A 21,303-nucleotide genomic window follows, 5' to 3' on the forward strand; every position below is an offset into this window, starting at 1 on the left:
CCTCTCCTCACACAGATCTTTGCTTGGCGAGTTGATACCTCCCTGAAACGCATTATTTCCTACTGCATCTTCTGCTCGCGAATTCAAACTTTAAACAAGCGTTTCCTCTGTGGATTACCGCAGGAAAAATTGCATTTAAACCCCCAGTGAAAGCTTTCTTCTTTCAACCGTTTATGTTTTGCTCCCCGTTTAAAGGAACGACGCCCATTCCTGTCCATCTCCTAGAGAAAAGAGCCGCCAGCAGCCCGAGGTTAAGGCACCCTTCCGCGGTGTCGGGAGGCGGGAACCGCCCCGAGCAGCGCCGTGCCACCATGTTGGCTGCGCGCGGCCGCTTCCCGCCTCGCCAGCGCCTTGGGGCGGCGGTGCCGGCCGCCAGGGGGCAGCAGAGGCGGGCGGCGCGGCGCCGTTGGCGTTGCGCGGGAGGCGCGCGGGAGGGGAGAGGCTCCGTCCCCCCTCGGCCGCCCGCAACCTGCCTCGGGGTGCTGCGGCGTTCCCGGCGGAGGGGCTGCGGGAGCGGGTGTGCGTGCGGGGAGGGGGCCGCCTCCCATGCGCCGGAGGCCGTGCGGGTGTCAGCCCTCTCGCCCTCGCCGGACGGAGAGGGCCTCGTCGCGGGGCGAGCGGACGGGACGCGCGGCGAGGGAAGGCCCGGCCCCGAGGAGGGGAAGCTCCGCGCCAGGTGTGGAGGCGAGCGGGCGGGCGGGCTGGGGCGGGGGGGAGCGGGGAGAGGGCGTCCGGCCGGCGGTGCCGGTGCGGCTGGGGCGTGCGGGCTGTGCCGCGGGGAGGGCTGCTCGGGTCGGAGTTTGCCGTGGTTGGGAGCCGTGGCTCCGGCAGCTCTCGCTCCCGTCCCCAGGTCTGCGCTCGGCGAGATTCCTGCGCTCGCCCGGTCCTGGCTGTGTAAGTAGCCATTTCAAAGCCGCTTTCCCCCGCGCGGCTGGCTTTCCAGAGGGTGGGCGAGGGGCCGCTCCGTCCTGCCCGCCTGTCCCGCCCGGAGCGGTGGCTGCACGTAGCCGGAGCCGACTCCAGCAGTTTGTGCGGGAGCCTGGAAGAGGTGAATGACTCCCGTGGCGAAGAATGCGTGTCGCAGTTGTTCTGCTTTTGGGCCAGATCTTTTGGTCTCTCCGAGCACAGCGTGCGAAGCATGAACTGCCTTTGGCATTTCTCTTCGCGCTCTCCTGCTCCTGGCTGCCCTGCGCTCTCTCCTGCGCTTAAATTCCAGCCACACTTGAGCTCTTCGTGCTCGGTTGTCAAGCGACGGGGGTAGACGCTGCAACAGAGGGGAATCTCAGAATCCCTTTTCTCCTGCAGCTATAACTTTACATTTATCCACCTGTCAGTGCGTCCACACTTGCCGTTAATTCATCCAAGTGTTTCCTTCGTGCTAGGAGCATGAACGGTTTTGAAAACCTGTCAGGGGTGCGTTCCACAGGTTAGTATGTTGTGTGGAAAAACTGCTTCCTTTTGCTTCTTTTACATCTACTGTCTGGTACTGTTCAGTCCTTATAAAATGAATTGTGCTTGTTCTTACTGTCTTTGTGTCAGGACTGTATTTTTTTTTTATCTGTCTACCTCAGCTCTCCCTTATTTCCAGGTAAAGGATTCTTACCTTTTTAGTCACTTCTTGTATGAGAGTTCTTCCGTATCTCTTGCTGGAATGATCACCTTTTTCTATACTTTTAAATTCTTTTGTATTTTTTTTTAATCAAGGGATCAGCAGTACTAGGAGTTATATTCAAGATTTCAGTACCACATGCGTTATGTAGCAGCATGGTGATGTCTGCTGGCAGAGATGACAGATTTAAGTTGGTGCATCAATGCTGTGAATAGCCAAGAAAAGTGATAGAAATATTTGTAACTCACTGTGTGGTCATCTGTTGATGAATCAGTGTGGTTTATTTTTTTAATCAGAAACCGTTGTCTAAGTAACTAGTTGTTAGTGGCTCGATACAAGGGTATAATCCATGGATTAAATATTTGCCTAATGGGCTCTTAATATTCTGTCGGTCTGCTGTGCGTGCTTCTCCTGTCTTCTGTGGCAAGAGCAGGAACTGAAAATAGCCCAAATTTGTCTGAGTTTAGTGCTATTTGTGGAACTGCCAATGCGCTCTTACCAACTTGATCTATCAAGCTGTAGCTTGCCAACTCGGACTTCTTTCTGGTGTAAAATTACTAGTAATCTACTGGTTGATGTGATTTCCACCCATTCAGTATCATCAAGGGTTTAAGATGGAACTTGATACTGCTGAAATTCATTACACAGATGGAATTCCTGATGCTTTCTTTTCCATCATCTCTGTCCCAGGGAATCTACTGGGACAATGGAGTTAAGCAGACTAGGAGGGGAGACTGCCTTTCAAGGAAGAAAGTGCTGTAAAATGAGAATTTTTAGCAAAGTTAGAAATCAAAGGTCAGCTGGTTTGGATTATCATACAGAGGCCTTCAAAGAGAGTGTAGGTAGGAAACGTGGATTATTTGTCATAACTATGCCCTGAACGTAGGTTGTCAGGTTTTATTCAGCAGCAGGACTAATCCCAGGTCTTGCTGATGATGGCTGTAATCTGAAACAGCTCCTCTGGAATTGAAGGAGCAACTTCTGATTCGTCACTCTAACTCTCAGAAGCACTTGGAAGTGTTGCATGGGTGCAAGATTTCCGTCTTTTCACACTTCATACAATAGGTCCATTCAGAGCTCCAGCAGATTTAATTGCAGAAAAATAATTAGGTTGCTGATAGGCAGTGATGAGTTTTATGATCGCAGTATAAAAGCTTCGCTTTTGCTGTAGAACAAACTGAATAACTGTGCTAGGCCAACATGCATTAAACAAAGCCTGAAAGCAAAACAAAAATCAACAGGATCGTCTTGAAAACTTAGATTGTGTGATTCTGTGCGGAGAGTGACAGCAGAAAAGCTGGTTTTGCACATAGTAGTCTCTGTTCTCTGTGATGTGACATCAGATGTGTAATGTTCAGACCATTCTCAGTGGCAGCTGTGCTGAAAATGGAGGTGACAAAGTGCTGGTCCGACACTTAGTGGTGATACTTTTGATTTTTTAACTTTAAAACTCAGGTTTATCATCTACAGTTAAGTGCAGTCAGTGTAGAGGCTTCTGTGGGCTTCGAGTTGTTCAGTTAGAGAAAATTAAGGTTTGATGGTTAAGCACTTCAAAGATCAGGAAACTCCAATGTCAACCATGCATAAGCAGTTTTAACTGTGTCCCCCGTAGTGTTGTGTTATCATAACAGGCTTCAGTTTTAGAAGGCTGTTGTTTTTTTTGCAAGTGGGAAAAAAGTAGAGGCAGAAAACTTACTGTAGCAGGCCAACTTCTTAAATAGCCTGGACCTTGGTAGTATCACTTGTACTGCTGTAGACAGGCAAAGCGTTTTGTAGCTTTTGATTGTGAAACGCATCCAGTGGTCATAGTGCTGACTGGAGAACGTATTCTGTGAAAAGTCTTCTTCCCTTAAGTAGGCACGTGTACAGTTCAGTTATTAGTTCTTTTGTTTTCAGAAAGCAGCTGAACCTGATATAAATGCAGTTTGGAGGATGAATCACTTAATTGTAATGCTAATTCAGTTATGAATATAAGTGGTTGAAATATGTGATTAATGGACAGGATTGCATTGTTAAATAGCAAGGTTAAGTAAGGGTGGATCATTGTGTGCTTTGCATTTAAATAACTTATCTTGCATTTGGTACAGCGCATTACACTAGAAAATTCTGTTTATACATATTAGATTTTTAGGGAGAATGCATTGTCTAGTACTTCATTTAGAAGATTAATTAGGGAGGTGTTAAGCAGAGATAAATGAAAAGGACTGATTAGCAGAGTGATCTGATGGGCACTGAATTTGGCCTTATATCTTACTCTGAATAAAGGGAGCACTGCTGAAACCCTGTGCTTCAGTGTTGCCTGATTGTTGTTTTTGTTTTGTTTTGTTCTTTGTGTTAGTTGACAATAGTGGATCCAGATTCTGTAATTTAAAACAACTCGGTTATTTCTTCCTGGAATGTTCTGTCCCACCCATTTTTCTCTTGGGGACTTGTGAGTGCCATGTCACACATCAGATTTGTGTAGCTTCAGCCTGCAGGGTTATGGCATTCCCAGACATGGGTCAGCGTTCCTAATTTTGGTTGCTGTTAAACGATCAGCACTTGCCAACACCATCTACAGACATCAGTTACATATTTTTAAAATGGTAGTACCAAGCGTTAAACGTGGGGCTTCTTGGCAGGAGCTGTTCTTGCACTAGAAATAATCCAGTGTTGATATGATCTCCATATGATCCTTGTGAGAGAAAGTAGCTTTATCTGTTGGTTAGGTGATATATGTGTGAGTTGCTGGAATGTGGGCTTCTGTTTGCAACGTCACTGTTGACCTGCTGTGTGCTGCTGATCAAGACTTATTGGCATCTTTCTCCAGTTCTTTTATCTCTGAACAGGTTATGATAATTACAGGATATTGGCCAACTGTTAAATTTCCTGAAGATAATTTGCATGCAAAGTGCTTTATGCTTTAAAAAAAAAAAAAAGGCACTGGAATAAAAGTATCTATTGTATATGAACAAAAAAAATCATGTAGTGTGTGCCTCAAAGCTTTCTTACTGTGTTTCTTCCAATCACAGCTCAAGGTCTTGCTTGTTGGCTATTTCACATCAGTCCTGTGCTGCTGCTACTTGGCATCCCACTTCAGTGTTTATTTTGGTCCTGGTTTTGGAATTTCCCTTCACAGGAAGATTCCATACTCCTTATATGGAAAAATTTATTTTAAAAAATGTCTTTTTTTTCCATTGGTTCTGTAGATTCTTTTCTCAGTAAGTGCAAGAGCCACTATCTCTTTTCTTTAAAGCTCTGATCTGAGGGCCAAGAAAGTCAAGGAAAGGGTTATCAGTGACTTCAGTGGCTTTGGGATCAAGGCATTCCCATGTGATGTGCTCTTGTCATTGGAAAGAATGTCCAGTGGTTCCAGCCGTAAAATCTTGATGGCATTTCAAACCATCGTGTCAGTATTTCTTTAAAGCCTATCTGTTGATATGCTTGCATTCACATGTAAGGAGCTGCTTCTGTGTGTCTCCGGGTTTTACAAGCAGGCAGTGCTCTTTATTTCTCCAGTGGGACTAGCGCTGCATCTGAACTGTGGTTGCATTGATCAGTTGGTGTTAAACGTGAAAATGTTCGAGTCTTGATATGACTGCAGTCTTGGTGTTTAGCCCTGCCTAAAGTGTGGAGCCCTCATTTTGTCAGACATTTTTCTGTATCATCACTTCAGCATAACTGTCTGTGAAACAGAAATCAAAATGAAATTCTGTTTCAGCAGGAGCAGGGAATGCCCTACAACATAAGAACTGTGAATTTTGACAAACACAGAATCAAATCGACAAGTTATAATGTATCTATAAAAGGAGTGGGGAGGGAGGGTTTATCAACACGGATATATTTAACATTTTCATCTGATTTGTGTAAGGAAATGGCTAAGTTTCAGAGATTTGGAAATAATTTTTACCAATCAGGTGGTGACATTTAGCAGAGTCACAGAAGCTACATTTGTGGCCCAGTGGCAGTTCGTTAGTGTGCAGTACTACCTCATGGAGATCTGCCCCAGAATCATTAGACTGGCTTACAAGTCCTGCAATGCTGAAGTGAGTATATCTGACTTCATGTGTTTTGGAGCCCTTAGAGTTTGCAGTCTTTTCTTTGACAGTACAAGAGCTAGTAACTTGTTCTTTTAAGGGAGTTATGCTTGTCGTATAGTCGGTTCCTGGAACCAAGGCCTTTGGGAGACTCTCTGGGTACCAGAAAAAATGATATTTAAATTACAGGACTTGGTAGATAAAATTCAACCCTTTGCAGAGGATCCGCTTGCTTATAACTGTGATGCTGTATTACCCTTCCTTTAAGACTGCTATAACTCAACAGGTTGTATGTAGCTATATGTGATTAAGTTTAGAGAGAAATACAGTTACTCAGAAAGTTACCTTTTTTTACTGCATTTTTGTTGATTTCACTTTACTTATTTAATTGTGTTTTTTTCCTAAATCCAAGCCTCTTAAAATGTTTTGGTTTTTTTTTTTTTTTCTTAAGTTCAAGGGGTAACTGTTGTGACAACTTTCTTTATTTGTGTCTGAGGGTTGTATTGACCTCTTCTTTTATAGGAATGACATTAGCGGAGAAATCTGGTAGCGAGCAGAATCTTTCCAAATTTCTGTCAGAGTAGAAGCAGGGCTGACATGGCACCTGGGACCTTGCTTGCCCAAGAGGTAGGGCAAGGTCTGTCTTTTGTGACAGCATGGCCTAGTGAAGTAAAAGGACAGGAGGAGAACGCTGCCCACAGTTAAGTGTTTGTTTTGAGCCTAAGGATACCGCCTGCAACCGTGCACAGAAGTAGTGTGCTTTGCTGCTTGTAGCCTTCTATGTGCATCATCGTACCCAAGCTGGAATGTTTGCTCTGCTCTTGGTTTTGGGAAGAGGATGGATAAAGAAGCCATTTTTAAAAGCTCTTCTTCATGAGTGCTGCTTCTTGGTGAAAAACATTTGTTGTGCCTGGCCTTGCTGGATCAGCACTTGGACATGTGTGAGCATGAAATACTACTCCCCCAGGAGAAAAACGTCACTTAGATACTCAAATATGCTATGACTAAAATGTGTAATCCTGAATCAAGTGGATTCCCCTGATACTCCATTTGGATTAGCTGGAGAGAAGTGCGTGGAAGGACAAGCCTATCTCCAAATGGCAAATTCAGCGAAACTGTTGACAGTAATCTGGGAATGAATGTTGACTTGGAATGTTGACTTGGAAAGTTTTCAGATGTCCTGGATTTTTTTCCATGGTAAAGGTGATTGCTGTAGTCCTGGCTTGGTATCATCAGACTGCTATTCGTTGGTTGTATATTACACTTGCATTTTTGTTCAGTTATTTTTATCTAAAACATGTAGTTTCTGCGAAAGTAAAAAGAAGAAATGATTTTGCTTATCAGATTGGCAAAGAGAAGCAAGAGCCTGTCCAATCCCACCCTGCATAATTACAATAAAATGACATCCCATGACACAGGCTGCCCGAAAGGGTGATACATTTTATGGACTGGATGCAATTACTTAATCTGGCAGCAATGAAAGCTCTGCCTCATGTTCCTGTAGTTTCACGGAGCTGGGTTCACTAGGGAAGTGAGCGTGGAACAGCGGACAAACCTCTTTGCAGATCTTCAGGGTCTGCGTGTGAAACTTAAGTACTTAACTAGAACAGCGTAAGAATGTGGGTTTAAAAGAATAGAGCATGTTAACCGTTAGCTGTTGGTATTGTTCAGCTTTGACAGCCCAGGTTCATGTGTTCAGACACAGGGGTTAAGGCAGGATGTCAGTTTTGGTATTGTGGTCGTGACAAGCAGCTGTTATAAATACAATTTCCTGTATTCCTTTACTTCTTCAGACATTGCTTGTGCTTGTTAATACATATTGTACATCAAAAAGACTGTCGCTTTTTCTTCCTTCTTTTGTTTTTTTCCCCTCACAATTTCAGGGGTTTGCTCACAGTGGCACTAAGGAGTTTGGAGTACTTCTGTTGCTTCTAATAGGAATGTTTACAATTTTGCAGGATCGGGTTCAGATTTATTACTTGGGTACTGACAATACTGCTGTAATTAATCAGTTGTCATAAAGCTGTCCATTCTGCCCATTATTTGTTGCTGGCCAAATTCATTACACCAGAGCTGAATGCAGAGTGATAGTTTGTGAGCATGTTTAAAACTTAAATAATAATAATAATAAATATTTTTTTTTAACCCAGAAAAAAATCCCTATGCAGTTTTGAGTTATGAGGGCATGAAAGGACTGAAGTGCCTTTGCTGCTTTCATACTGTTAGAATTGGACAGAAACTGATCCGACTTCTTTTGAACCATGCTGCTTGTGATTAAATGGGATTGTTTCTACTGCTTTGAAATGGAAGAGGGGCAGAAACTGTTTCCAAATGTATCTTGCTGGCAGTTGAGGGTTCAGGAGGGTAGGGTTTGTTTGTTTCTGCTTTTTGTTTTGCCATTTTCCTACCATTGTGTTAGAAGAGCTTTTCCAAACTCTGTCCCTTTCAAAAGTCCCATTTGCTCAGACCATACATATTTCGTGCTTAACCAGCAAACACAGTGTCAAGGAGCACCCAAAGAGTGACTGCGTTCGAGTTGCATTCCTTTCAGCAAGTCTTCACCTATCTCCAACAGCGAGTACTCGAGTAGAAGATTGCAGGTCACTGTTTACAACCCTGCTTTTCTGACTTTAAGCAGTATGTGCAACAGCAGTAGACTCTGATTTAAAAATAAAACAAACATCCAAAACTTGGTCACATGTTGTTAAAGATCACTGCTGATCTTGCACGCTCTGCCTGTGGCATAGGAACTATTTAAAGCGGCAACTGAAGTCCACAGTGTTGGAGGAGTTACTCGTTTTTCTTTGCCAGCAGTTTGTAATTGTCTGTTCTTGTCTGGCAAATTCAAGAAGTCTCTCATTCACATTTTAAGTCCCCATTTTTCAGTTTGTATACACACGAGCGTTTTGCCCGAAGCATTGAGTGACGTCAGGTGAAGGTGAGTGCACTGTAATAACCTGCCCTTACGCACAAATAAATTCAGGGTCTACTGCCAAGAGGTGACCTTTGATTTCTTTTTACCTGATGCAATAAGGGCCCCGTTCAGAATTCTTCGCTCTCACTTAGAGAAGGTCCTAGCCACTTGACTAGGTTTGCTTGAGCAAGAATGTTTACAAAAGTTTCCTAAGCGTGGTATTATGATGGCAGAGGTTTCTGCATTGTAGATGAGTTCGATAAACTGCATTAGATTCGGCATCTCAAAGAAAGAGAGTGGATTTTGTTGTGACTTGCATGGCTGCCAACTCTGGAACTACTACTACTAAGTACTGTTTCTAAACTACAGTCTGTCTGATCAACAGAAATAGTCAGCAAAGATGCTTATGCATTATAACATTTGTTATATATGGGCAGAAAATAGTACTTTAAACTGAAGCTATCATTGATTTTAGATGCCGCTAGAAGGCTGTATATGCTGCCAGTGGGTGGACTTGTATTGTGGCAGTCACGCTTCCCCGCTGTTGGTATCCTTCTAATCCAGGTATGCCGTTGAGCTGTGAGGTGCTGGGTCCCTCAAAACTAGGTGTAATAATTTTGCCCAAACTGCTGTGTTGCAACATGGAATTATGAATAGGCGAGCTTATCCTGAGTAAAGCAGTGTATGGCTAAGTGGGAAGGCAGGATACAGTCACCTTTTTACTGTGCTGTGACTAACTGTAGTGGTGGTTTCCACTGTTTTGTTAAAAAGGGGATTTCCATTAACCTGCCTTTCTTTGCAAGCCCTTGCAGGAGTTGTAGAGAAGTAGTATGGTATTTCTTGCTGTTTTTTCTCTTCAACCCTTCTGGCTTTTGCAGATACGAGAGTGGGTACTCATGCATCAGCTCCAGTGAATGACTTTGCAAGAAGCAAAGTCGATTTGGTTCTTTCAAAGTCAGTTTACACAGCCAAGTCTTAGACCTACTGACAGGCCAACCTCTGCTGAGAGCAGTAGCAGATTTACTTATAGGCTGAGAAAAACTCAAGACTAGAACCTGACTGGGAAAGGGTGACTGGAAGTCAAACAGAATAGTCTTCCTGACTCATTAGTTTAGTGTTTTGCATAACACTACTAGCAAGAATGACAAGGGTTGTTGGTGATGCTGTGAGGTTAGTATCTTTTATCTGTCAACCATAAACTCATCCTTCACAGGCCACTGGACGGCATCTGCCAAACTATGTATTTCCTAATAGGGAGATTTTAATCTGCAGCAAGTGAAATGTTTCAGCTTTGCTGCTTGGTGATTGATAGGCTGAGATTCCTTGAATGTATGATTATCTTCGTGTTTTTGTGTCAAGGGCTGATATCTCCTGTAGGAGTGTAACAGTTTGTGCAGTTTACATTAAATAGACTGAAATACTAACTGTCGGCTAGACCACCAGAGCACATGAGGCGTAGCAGCAAGACAAGATTTGTAGGATGTCTAAAATCCCTTTCCAACTGACAGGATAAGAATAAACAGCTCCCATGTCCCACCCTTAAACGATCTTGCAGCTCGGTTTTAAAATGCAGGAGGCTGAAGGGTTCATCGTGTGGAGGTATGATTGATTCAGGCATTAGGATATTTCTGGAAGTCTGAACTGAATCTGAACCGAATAAGGACTTCAGGAAAATTATATTCAGTGGCTTCAGTCTCAAGGGGTGGAATTAAGAACATAAATTGCTTCTGGGTCTCTGAACATGTGAATTTTACATTTCTTCTGCTGCCACTAATCATACTGAATCTTCATTTCTCTTTCTTAGAAAGACACAATCATACTGTTATTTGTCATCCTTACTAGCGTTTTCCTTTTTATCCCCAGTGACACTCCCTTCCCATAAAGAAGAGATGCACCTCTGCAAATGTACTCCTTTAAATAGTAAAGGCTTGACAGCACAGTTGGCATCTGATGTTACTGTCTTGGTTGCCTATCCAGTTTTGTAACAGTGAACTGTTTGTAAGATTCTGTGTATATCAAGCCCAGAGGATAAGGATATTCAATGTCTATGTTGTTGTGCTGGAGTCCTCATCTAAATTTTATTGTGGAGGAAAGCTAGGTAGAACTCTATGAAACAGTTCTACAGTGTGTTCTCTGGGATATATCTGTATTTATTTGCATGCAAAATTTTGTATTTGCAAAATATTTACAAGATAACGTATTGTCATTCTTGCAGTTGCTTGTCAGAGATCCGTTGATAGCTTATTGTTTCATGTTGGGTTTAAATTCCCTGGTATTCTGTTTCAAAATCATGAAATAAATACTTAATTTCACAGTCCTCTTGTAAGACCTCTCATTAGACCTATTATTTATCATTATGTAGGAACATACAAGAAAACAATAAATCTTCAAATTCCATTGTTGCATTTCCGTACCAGTATGTGGGGAGCCTCACATAAGAGAGGATTTTAATCAGATATAAATTAGAATCTCATCATTCTTATAGTGTTATTTAATAACAAAGTAATTTAAACAATCTTTTATAACCAGTTCATTTCAAGATGTTTTAGGAGCCTGCACTGAAATCCACAATGCACGATGTGTAAGCTACATGGTGAGCTGTGTTTCTGTCCATGATCTAGCAGTTGTTATCTGTACTGCCTCTTAAAAACAAAGCACCCAAGTTTTGCTATTAGGTATATGAAATTTCCTTCAGAACAGAGCTGAGCAGTTGATTTGTTTTGTTTTATTCAGCAAAGGCATGTTTGGGATTCATCTGAATGCCATAGCATCACCATGTTTGGTTTGAACTGATGTCACTCATTTTTCAGTGGTCCCCAAAACATAGCCCCATGTGGGTTCCTGAGAAGCTTCCTCATCCTTGCATCTGGCCACTAGCCAGCTGAAACCCTATGTTGCTCTCATATACTGCACCTATTTAGAAGTTATTTAGTGCCCAAGTTCTCCCAAATGTTAGAGGACACTCTATTGTGTGAAACTTTGAGCTTTTAAGGAGATGGTACACCTCTCTCTGCGCCCCCTCCATGCCGCAGTACAGTGCAGTGGCTTAAAGTCATTGCCCAGTTCTTTCATGATGGCTGGGTTGCGGCAGTGCTGTTAACCTGAGCAGCGCAAGTCACTTTGATGTAAGTGGAGCTCAGTTCAGGAGGGAATTACATAAAGGAAAAAAGAAATCTCTTATTTTTGCCAAAATAAAGCAGTTGAGTTTTCTGACTGCAGGAGAAGATTGAAGGGAAGAGGACTTTTATCATGTTTAATGTTTATTACAAAAGCCTTGGTCACTTTTTTTTGGACATTGGTCAGTACAAAATATACACTGGTAGTTGCTGTTGGTCATACCTCCCGTTATGGCAGTATTGAAATGTATGTTAAAAACTTGGGCAGAAGAGGATTTGATGATTATCTGTGGATGTGTGCCCACATTCATCTCCGTTAGAGAGAGTACAGGAAGCCAGTGGTCTGCAGTGCAGCGTTGCATTGAGTCGCGGTGGTATAGCCGTTGGACTACCAAGACCCCCTTCCTTTGCTGCCAGAATTCACGGGGGAGAGAAACTTGTTTGGAGATGGCCTGGCATATTCATTTATAAATTTATTGTGTTTGTAATTGGATGGGCTAATAAACTGACACTGAATTGCCTTGCCTTTACCTGTACTAACAAACAGGTTTGGGGTTTTGGTTTTTTTTTTTTTTTTGTTTGGTTTGTTTTTTTTTTTTTTAATTGTTCTTCTCTGTCAAAGCCTCATTCAAGTCTTGAGTGAATGCCAGCCTTTCTTTAGAATGCTTAACCCAAACCAGGGAACTACTTAAGAGGCAGAGAAATCTCTGATGTTCCCTGGGAATGATTTTTATCCCATTTATAGTTCTGTACACAGAGAATAATGCTACAGAAGCCTTTGCAGTCACTGTAGCTGAAGTGTGGAATTGAGCCCCAAGGATCTTAAATTTCAGTGGATGCCTCTTATATTTATAGATCCATGTTCCAGTTAGTATCTGTTCCGCTGCATTTTACTTTAGAAAATTAAGCACCTCTGACAACAGTGGATATGAATAGCTACGCAGAAGGGAACTATTTAGTCAGTCATGACAAGACTGTATTCCCTCTGGTAACTTGGAGGATCTGTAGTGGTCTCTTCCAAGAACTGAGAAGGCTTCCATTAGAGGCTGGCTAACAAGTCTGAAAAGTGGTTTGGTTTGACTTTTGGAGTGTGCTTGTACAGATACGGCTTTATCACTTGTCTGCTCTGGAACAACGTATGAGTGTTCCCAGAAAGCGCTGTTATTTAGAGGTATTACTTAGGCAGAGAGATGTTTCCTCCGCTAATACTCCAAAGAAAATATTTTGTTCCTGAGTAAGCAAGCAAAGTTTTCAAGTTCCCACCATGTACTTTTCTCCCTGTTGTGTTCTAACACTGGTACCCCAAGCACCTCAGAAATCTTGCGAGCAGAAGAGAAGGAACTTTGTGAAAGCGAATACTGTGAGATTGCATGTGTTCAGGTAGTACATTGACAGGGACACCAATTTTTTTAAATTTTTTTTTTGGTGAGGATAGTGGTAGATTTAAGCATTCTTCTACTATTTAATTTCTTCCTTAGAAAATCACAGCTCTAAAATTCAGAATTTTTATAGTTAGAAACGTTTCTGTGCATTCACAGAGCATCGCTGGCTCTTCATACTATCCTGGTAGTGTGAATCAGCCCTATTTAGAGAGTGGGCAGTTTCACATCACGTTTTCTATTTGTGTTGGAGCCATGCAGAGAGGTGGTTGTGGTAGGCTAACACATCAGTTTACCAGTAAATGAAATATTTATTTTGAATGGTACCTTGTCACCAGGAACACTTGATCCTCACCTGTGTTTGCTGTTGAATGTTGCCTAATACTCCGGCCAAAAAATCTACTCTCTGAAGCACAGCCTTATGTATTCTGTTCCTTTTTTTCTATGTGGAGGATATTGATGCTTGAGCATATATTTACAATGTTTTTTTTTTTTTTTTTGAACAGTGTGGAAGTTAATTCTCATGATAAACAGTTCAAAAAAAAGGAAAGACAGACTTGAGTTCTGTCAGACAGACATCCCCATTAAACAGATGGCTGAAAAACGTTTCCTCTTTGCAAAAGGAAGGTATCTTCTAACTGCACAATAATTACGTAATAGGCGTGATTTTTACTTGACGAGAGGGGTGTCTCCCAGCTGTGTTACTAAGAAATAGCTGATTATACTGTTGAAATATGTTGTGTGTACTTTCCTTGTACATGTGCCTTCAATTAGCTTTGCTGAATTGTTTGCTTTCTGTGACCTTTTCCAATAAGATATGCTATAATTCTCTGAGTGAGGCTGGTGGGTCCTTGGTTTTCATGCAAAAGATGGTAGGTCCTCAGAACCATCATCTACCTCTTGGTGTAAACTCCACTTAAACACTGTTGCAAGCCTGTGTTTTGAAGAAACTCATACTAAGATAGGTTGAAAGTCAGAAGCTGTTCTTTGATTTCAGAGACACCTTCTGTTCTGAAAACAGCTTTCATTAAGCAAGTCATGAAAGGAGTGTAAGAAAGGCTCATTTTCTTTGACATGTTTATACGTAAAGAAATTATTATGGCTAGAAGAGGCTCTAAGAAATTTATAGTATTCCGAGTTGCTCTGAAATGCAGTTATATGCTTTGCAATATCAGTATTGTTAAGACTTTTACTAAACAAGTAGACTTGGAGTGTACATACTGCTGCTCTCAATTAAATGTTCCAAGCCAGGGCGTTCTAACTGCTGGTCACAGCAGACAGTTTTGCCTGAGTCTCCATGACATGGGGGCGGGTCTTGAAGCAGTATATGAACTGAACCTAAAACACCACTCTAGCTACTTAATGCTTAGTAGAAGAGTATTTAGAACAGTAACTTGTTGAAAATAAATTTGTTCTCTCGCTGCTCATTTTGTAGGCAAGACCGTAGTTGTTTCATCATTACAGTTCCCACAAGTCACTTTCTCTTGTCATAACAGTGAAGGATTCACCTATATTTTGAATTGGTGCTTATAGAGATGTCAGGTTCTTCCACCTGATTTTTTAGGCTGTTAATAATTCTTTTTTTCTGTATCTTCCAATATCAATAATCAGATTAATGTTGATCAGGATTACGGAAAGGTTAAGAAAGATTGTTTTATGAAAAGGGTCTTTAACATGTAATCTTCCCCCTGTCCCTTCTACAGTCTTGGTTTGGAATATTCAGGTTCTAGCAAAAAACTTCTTTAAAAGGAGAGGAAAATTTATTAAAATATATGGAACGTGTTTTGTTAGAAGAGGTGATGATTCCCAATACACAGAGCTGTGATGAGTAGCACCTTTCATAGTTTTCGAATGCTGAAACTGCTAGAACTTCCTTAATTTCTCTGGGCTGATTAAGGGTAGAGCAGGCTGCTCTTAGTGGTTGTGCGTGGAATGACTCTTAGTGGATCTGTGAGCGAAGGGAGGTCTGTCCTGTTTGTTCTGCACTAGTGATACAGAACAGCTATGGCAAGAGTTGGAATTCCTCAAGTCAGTGGATGGTGACAAGCTGGTATCAAGATTCCTAAGCAGCATCTTTAGAGAGAGAAGGGAAGGTAAAAAAACCGACCACCATGTCACTTGGCTACCTTAGCTTTGTTAACTGTCTGCTGGGCTTCTTTCTCTATACCTGCAGGTACATAAGTGCAGATTTTGTGTCCATCTCCTAAGCAGTAATACCAATTAACTTGGATAAAATGGAATACTAAATACATGCTGCGACCAGTTGGTCTATCTTCTGTTTATTGGATGTGTTTTCTAGTTTTCTTTTATTCTGCCTACAAAGGCTTTTGAAGAGTTGAGGGACCTTTTCAGTGAAATACAGTATCTGGCTTTACTGCTTCACAGAAAGTTATGGAAAACGTTACCTTGACTTTAGCCTGTCCTTAGAAAATAACACAGTAAAGTCAGGGAAAGGTCAATGGCCTGATGAAGCTCTATAGGTCCCTAATTTGGGGCTTAATAACGTTTTCTGAATTGGCTGCTGTAGAAGACAACATAGGTTCAAGAGTGGAAAGACACACTTTGAGCTGTGATTTCTTGACAAAACACTGTTCAGTTAAAAATAAGGTTGTCCATCTACAGTATCATCATAAGAAATCATTCTTCTAAAAAAATTAGGTAATAAGCAGAGTTTAAAAAATAATGCCAGGGATTTGGCCAAAATTGCACAGCCTGTCAATTGGAAATCTCGAAATGAACTTAAGGTGGGTTTGCAATAGTTTCCACACAGTTACATCCCAAGAGTCTCTCTTGCCGATTTGGAGAGAGATATGATCTCATTTTTGTGATTCATTTTACCTTTTACATAACTGTCCTCTGCCTGGAAGCCGCACATGAGAACTTTAAATGCAGTAAGCATTTGTGAGAATTAGCTAATGCATTCAAAAGGTGAAAGGGGAGGCAAAATCAGAATAAAAATGGCAGTTTTGGTGCAGCCTGAATCTCGAGAGTGGGTCATCTTTCTGGGTCATTATTTCAAAGAAGTAAAAAAGAACAATTATTTCAGTTTTTCTGACAATTTGATTTAGTGTTTTCTGGTCTTTTTTTAAAAGTTGGATACATCTTTTATGTTGGACACATCTTCTCATGCACAAACTACCTTTTCAGTGTTTGAGAGTTATAAATCATATCAGAATTACTAATCAACTTAGCACTGCTACTCCAGCACGCTTCCTTTGCAGTTGATATCGATTAACTAACTATAGGTCTTAATTCATGCCACAATAATATACTTTATTTGATTATCAAACCTATTGCTATGATGGTAAATCCATATTTAAGCTTATTACTGAGTTTAAGAGCTCTTCACTGAATTTTAGATCGGGTTCATTATTATCATATTTTCACTTTTATAATATTTTTATTAGTAGTGCACATTCAGCAAATACATAACCAGTGTTGTGAACAGAGATTAAGAAAAATTAAATCTAGGAGAAAATTAAATAAATCCTACTAGTCATATATACTGCAGCTTACAACCTATAAACAAGCTCTTTCTTGTTTCTCCCCTTTACTTACAAGATTAATGTCACAACCCTTGTTAGGTCTTTAATTAAATTATATGTACTTCAACAAAGACCGAAGCAAACTTGTTTGAATTGTGGCACCCTCCGGCACAACAGTGTTTTTACAAGCCAAAACTTGCATCTTGTGAATGGATATTTTGGAAACTCGTGTGTGTGGTCACTGTTGGATTTCACCAACTTTGAGTTTGTCTCTAGGTTTTCAGAGGACAATGTTATAGAATTGGATGCCAAATAATCAGGTTACACATTTTTTTTTTCCACTGAATTCCAAATAAAAGAGCTGAAACTGTTCTTTGAGAAGTGGAACGTTCACTGAGTTAAGAAACAGCTCTAGAAATGGGATTGAAGTTTCAGACTACTCCAGGATGGCCCTCAGCCTCACAATTATTGCTTTATTTAGAGTCTTTGGTGCTCCTGTGCAGAAGCACAGCTTTACAGAAATGTAGGCACCTTCACCTAGATTTGGGAGGGGATGAGGTGCGGCCCTGAGGCACCAGGGAGTGCCTCTCTGCTTCTGCAGAGACTGTTGAGTCAGGGCTGCTATCGCAGGGCCGTGAGTCACCGAGCCCTTAGGCAGAAGCAGATGATTCCAGAGGCTTTCTTTAAAAGACCATGAGCAGTTGCACCTGTGAATGTAAGACTTGATCGTGTTTCTATGTGTGTTGTTGTTTGTGGAGTATACTTACTGGACTGAGGGGCTGGGTTGTGAGATTTTAGGCAAAGAAATGAAAACTTCTGGACCTTGAGCAAGCTTGGATTCGAGGCAGCACTGAGTTTTCTTGGACTGCAGTAGTTCTGGACACACCCAGAAGGAGAACTTTAAAGCTTTCAAAGCATTTAAAGTAAAACAGAGAGGCACCTTCAGGGTTAGGTGGAGTAACTTGCGATTTTTGTTTTAATTTAAATGTTTGCTCCATGTAAGGAACCGAACTTTTCATCAGATCTAATGCTAGATTTCTCTGCTGGGCAGCTTTCAGAGACAAGTGTATGTTTTAATGTAGTTAGCGAATATTTGAAGATACTAAAACTCCGGTGGAAGGTGTCAACAGCTGCAGTCCAGGCTGTTGGATGTAGGCACAAATTCTGTAGCCAGGCAAACCTGGTGCACTGTGAGGTGCGTTATCAAAGCCTTGTGAATGTGGTGAATTTTGGGTGCAATCCAAAGGACTTGCATTGAACGTTGTTTAATAGATGTGAACAACTAAACTGGTAGATACACTGTACTTTACCAGTGTGCAAGGCTACAGATAAAGGCAGTCTTGAAGGGTATAATATTTTTTCTTTAAGTATGTCTAAATGTTATTTATTTATAATTTTTCCCCTAAATAATACACATAAGTGTAAAAATTTCATATCAGTGGAAACATGACTTTGGAATGATGCTCAAGTTTCACAGCTATTTCAAGCTGCCATTGTCAGTGGCTGGCAAGATACATAGTCTAACTAGAAAGATAAATATTGAAGGAAATTTAGACTGGCTTGCTATATATTTAAGTCAACAAGACAAAATAGGCTGAAATGTAAGAGCAAATGTGAACTTAGTTGAGTTAGTGTATGTTTCTACATGATGTATTTCATGTCCTTATTGTGAGTTAAGCCAGAGGGTCTGGGACTGTTTCAGGAGGTACTCTACATGTGCCCATGCTAAGAAATTTCTGTTACAGTCAGTACATGTGGATATATGTGAGTTGACAGGACTTATAAGAAGTACAGGTCGAGGCTGAAATGACATTGGAATTCATGGAGGTGAAATGCCATCCACGAACAATACACAAAGGGTATAGTCACATGGAGAATGGCATGTGAGTGGTCCTATGGTATTTAAGCGGTTAGGATAACTAATTCATTGGCTTTCTGAAAATTTTTAAACCCCTTTGTAGGAAGACATTTCTTTAAGTTAATTAGCCAAGAGGGAAATCTCACTGTTGACTTCCCAGTAGACTTTCTTCCTCTTTTCTTAACTTTCTGTACGGTGTCTGTGATACCTGTCCTGATAATTGTGTATTGCATCATTTAACTCTTTTGAGAAATCTTATTGTCTCCCTTTCTGCAAATTTCTGGGTTTGCCTATGAGCCTACTATTTTTATTTTTTTTTTCAGTTACTGCCATTATACATCTCTGCCCCTTTTTGAAATCTCAATTACAAACTAACAGTTTTGGTTTTTGATTTCACTTACTCAGCCCTGCTGACAAGGGCCTGCAGTGTTTGACTACAGGTGGGCTACTAGGCTGGGATGATTCAGGAGACTTTGCAGGTAATGTTGAGAGTCAGAGTGAAATATCAAGACAAAGGAAGGTTATTATTAGCTCATAGCTTGGTAGTATAACTGCTGAGACTGGCAGCAGCCGTTTGAAGGTGTCAGGGGTCACTCAGTCGCAGCGTGAAAGGGGAGGAGACTTTAATCAGGGTCTTTTTATCCACTCTCATTTTCTGTGACCTGATGCACGTTTTATTATATGCACTGAAACACGGCTCCCTTTGGTTGTCATGCCATGTTGTTCTGGAGAGAAGGTTTGAATTCTGTTCTGTCCTGTGTGGTGGGTTGGTTTGTTTGTTTTGTTTGTGGGGTTTTTTTGGGGGGGGGGCGAAGGAGGGGGGTGTATGTGTATTTGTTTTTTCTCCTACCCGGTTTCACAGATTTTGTTTTCATCCCACTTGGAGGTGAAATGGGGAAGATCGCTGAAGTGCCAGATATTTTAATGCAGTGGAGAAACTCTTGCTAACTGTACTGAAGTACAGGAGTGTGGGTTGTTCCAGTGGAGTTATTAATACCCATTCTGTTGTAAATAGGGTTACTAGAAGGTCTTTTGCTAGCTAGGTCTGTCGTGCTTTTAAGCCCCTTGCAGGAAAGTAATTTGACTTTTACATTTGCAAGACTTATTGCAGTGACTAGTGCATGGTACACCTCATCAGGCTTTTGAAAGTTTCCATGCCAAAATTAATGTTATTTAATCCTAGTGTTAACTGCCTAGCCACTTCAGACATTCATTTTGCCCTGAATCTTCTGGAGGGAGAATGCTTGTCATGTTTGCCCATTTTCATATCAAAACCACCGCTGCCAAAACAACATTTCTTTCAATAGGCTGTAAGCACCTAAGCACTTAGATAATTTTGAAAACAAGCTCTTAAATCGCTTAGATACTTAGCAGTTTCTACACTAAGTGCCACAAATGGTATTTCAAAAGAAATGCATCTATGGCATTAAATACTGTTGAGAGTTGCGTTTGTAGTGCAACCTGCCGTTGACAGTGAAGATACAGATGAACTGAAAAAATCGAAAACATATGCTTTGACTTAAAGCACTCTTTTTTAAGAACAATCTCCAGAAACACCAGAGGTCCCTCCCCCGCTGCTTCACAAAACTAGGTCTGTAATAGTATCTTTCCTCCCTTTCAAATGAGGTGCAATTTACACAGTGGATTAGGGGGGGTGCACAGTTCTCTGGGTTTGTATCCCATAACAATGCTCTGCTGAGATTGTATCCCTCTGTACAAGGCTGTTGGATAAAAAAGATTATTGCGGAGTGAAAAAAAATGAAAGAGTACATCTGGAAAAAAACCAGCATGATAAGAACTTGAAGCCATGCTGATTACCATCCCTGTTACATACATATCCTCCATTTTCAGTAAGTGACATAAAAGACTATGGCGTCTGTGTGCCTGATAATTAAGAGCCAGGTTGCAGGAAGTGAGAGGTTTGCTTCCCTCACAATTCAAAATGTCTGTTAGTAAATAGTATCCTAGGGGTTCCGTCTAAATGCTTTGTGTTAGTGCTGTATATCTGGGCTTGCCCAACATCTGAAGGAATGCAGCTTTTTCTGGAACTGTGCAAGAGCTCAAATGCTGTCACGTGTGCAGGACATCTAGACTAAAAATCTGTTTTCAGCAGTGCTGCTCATCTTTAAAGACAATTGTACAACATTAAGCAGTGAAATTTGTGAATAAATTTGAGAAAGCCTTTTAGATCTACTGACAACCATGGAGCTGCAGAAAGTGAGGGTGAAGTTCAGCTGAGCTGTAACACTTTCTTCCTCATGACTAACTCAAACCTGTTACGTGCACAACTTTTGTCGTGATACTTTTCCAAGTACTCAACTTTGAATGCCTTCCATTTAAAAAAATAAATGATCAAATGATATGAAAAAGGAGGAATTTTCTTTTAAAGTTATTGGAAGTATTTTATGATTTCCTAAAACAAATTTGTTGTTCTTTGATTTTTATTTTTTGAGAGGTGGAGTATTTGACTTATCCAGTTACCTGCAAACAATCCATTTTTTATAGCAGCAGGATCTGTACTTTGTCTAACTGCACATTTTTAAAGTTCTTTTAAGCTAGTCCCTTTCTAGGCAGATTTTAATTATCTGGCTGCCTGACAGAAATTGAGAGCTCTTTATCTATGAACAGCAGTGTTGTCTTGTTTCTGTTCACTCCACTGCATTTCAACACGTAACCATTTGTAAATGGCAAAATAAAGACAGCGGCTGACCAAGTTCTGAAATGTGTGGCTTTAGGTTCAGTCCTCGTAGTGCTTTATTTCCTCTGATCTTCGACTCCTTCTCCCCCTACACCCGCCGCCTTCAATTTATATTGTATTTCCCTACTGCAAGGATCTCTTTCCTGTCTTAAAATTCCAGTGCAGCATTTTAGGTGTCCAGTGTATGATTACTAGTATACCAAAATAAGAACTCCCCAGGTATCTGAA

The 21,303-nt window shown here is 41.1% G+C and overlaps 1 protein-coding gene across 2 annotated transcripts in view; it reads left to right on the forward strand.

Annotated features, from left to right (window-relative positions):
- Positions 1-468: 468 nt before the first annotated feature.
- THSD4 (thrombospondin type 1 domain containing 4) overlaps positions 469-21,303 on the forward strand; it is a 300,054-nt gene continuing 279,219 nt past the window's right edge. The window contains exon 1 of one of the 2 annotated variants that reach the window (XM_086757274.1): positions 469-676. The gene's annotated coding sequence lies outside the window, so the exon portion shown is untranslated. Of the gene's footprint in view, positions 677-833; positions 895-21,303 lie in introns of those variants that run through there. The other variant, XM_086757275.1, reaches the window with a different exon arrangement.

The sequence above is a fragment of the Chlamydotis macqueenii genome, chromosome 12 (genome assembly GCF_036417535.1).
Source record: "Chlamydotis macqueenii isolate bChlMac1 chromosome 12, bChlMac1.mat, whole genome shotgun sequence".
Lineage (NCBI taxonomy): Eukaryota > Metazoa > Chordata > Aves > Otidiformes > Otididae > Chlamydotis > Chlamydotis macqueenii.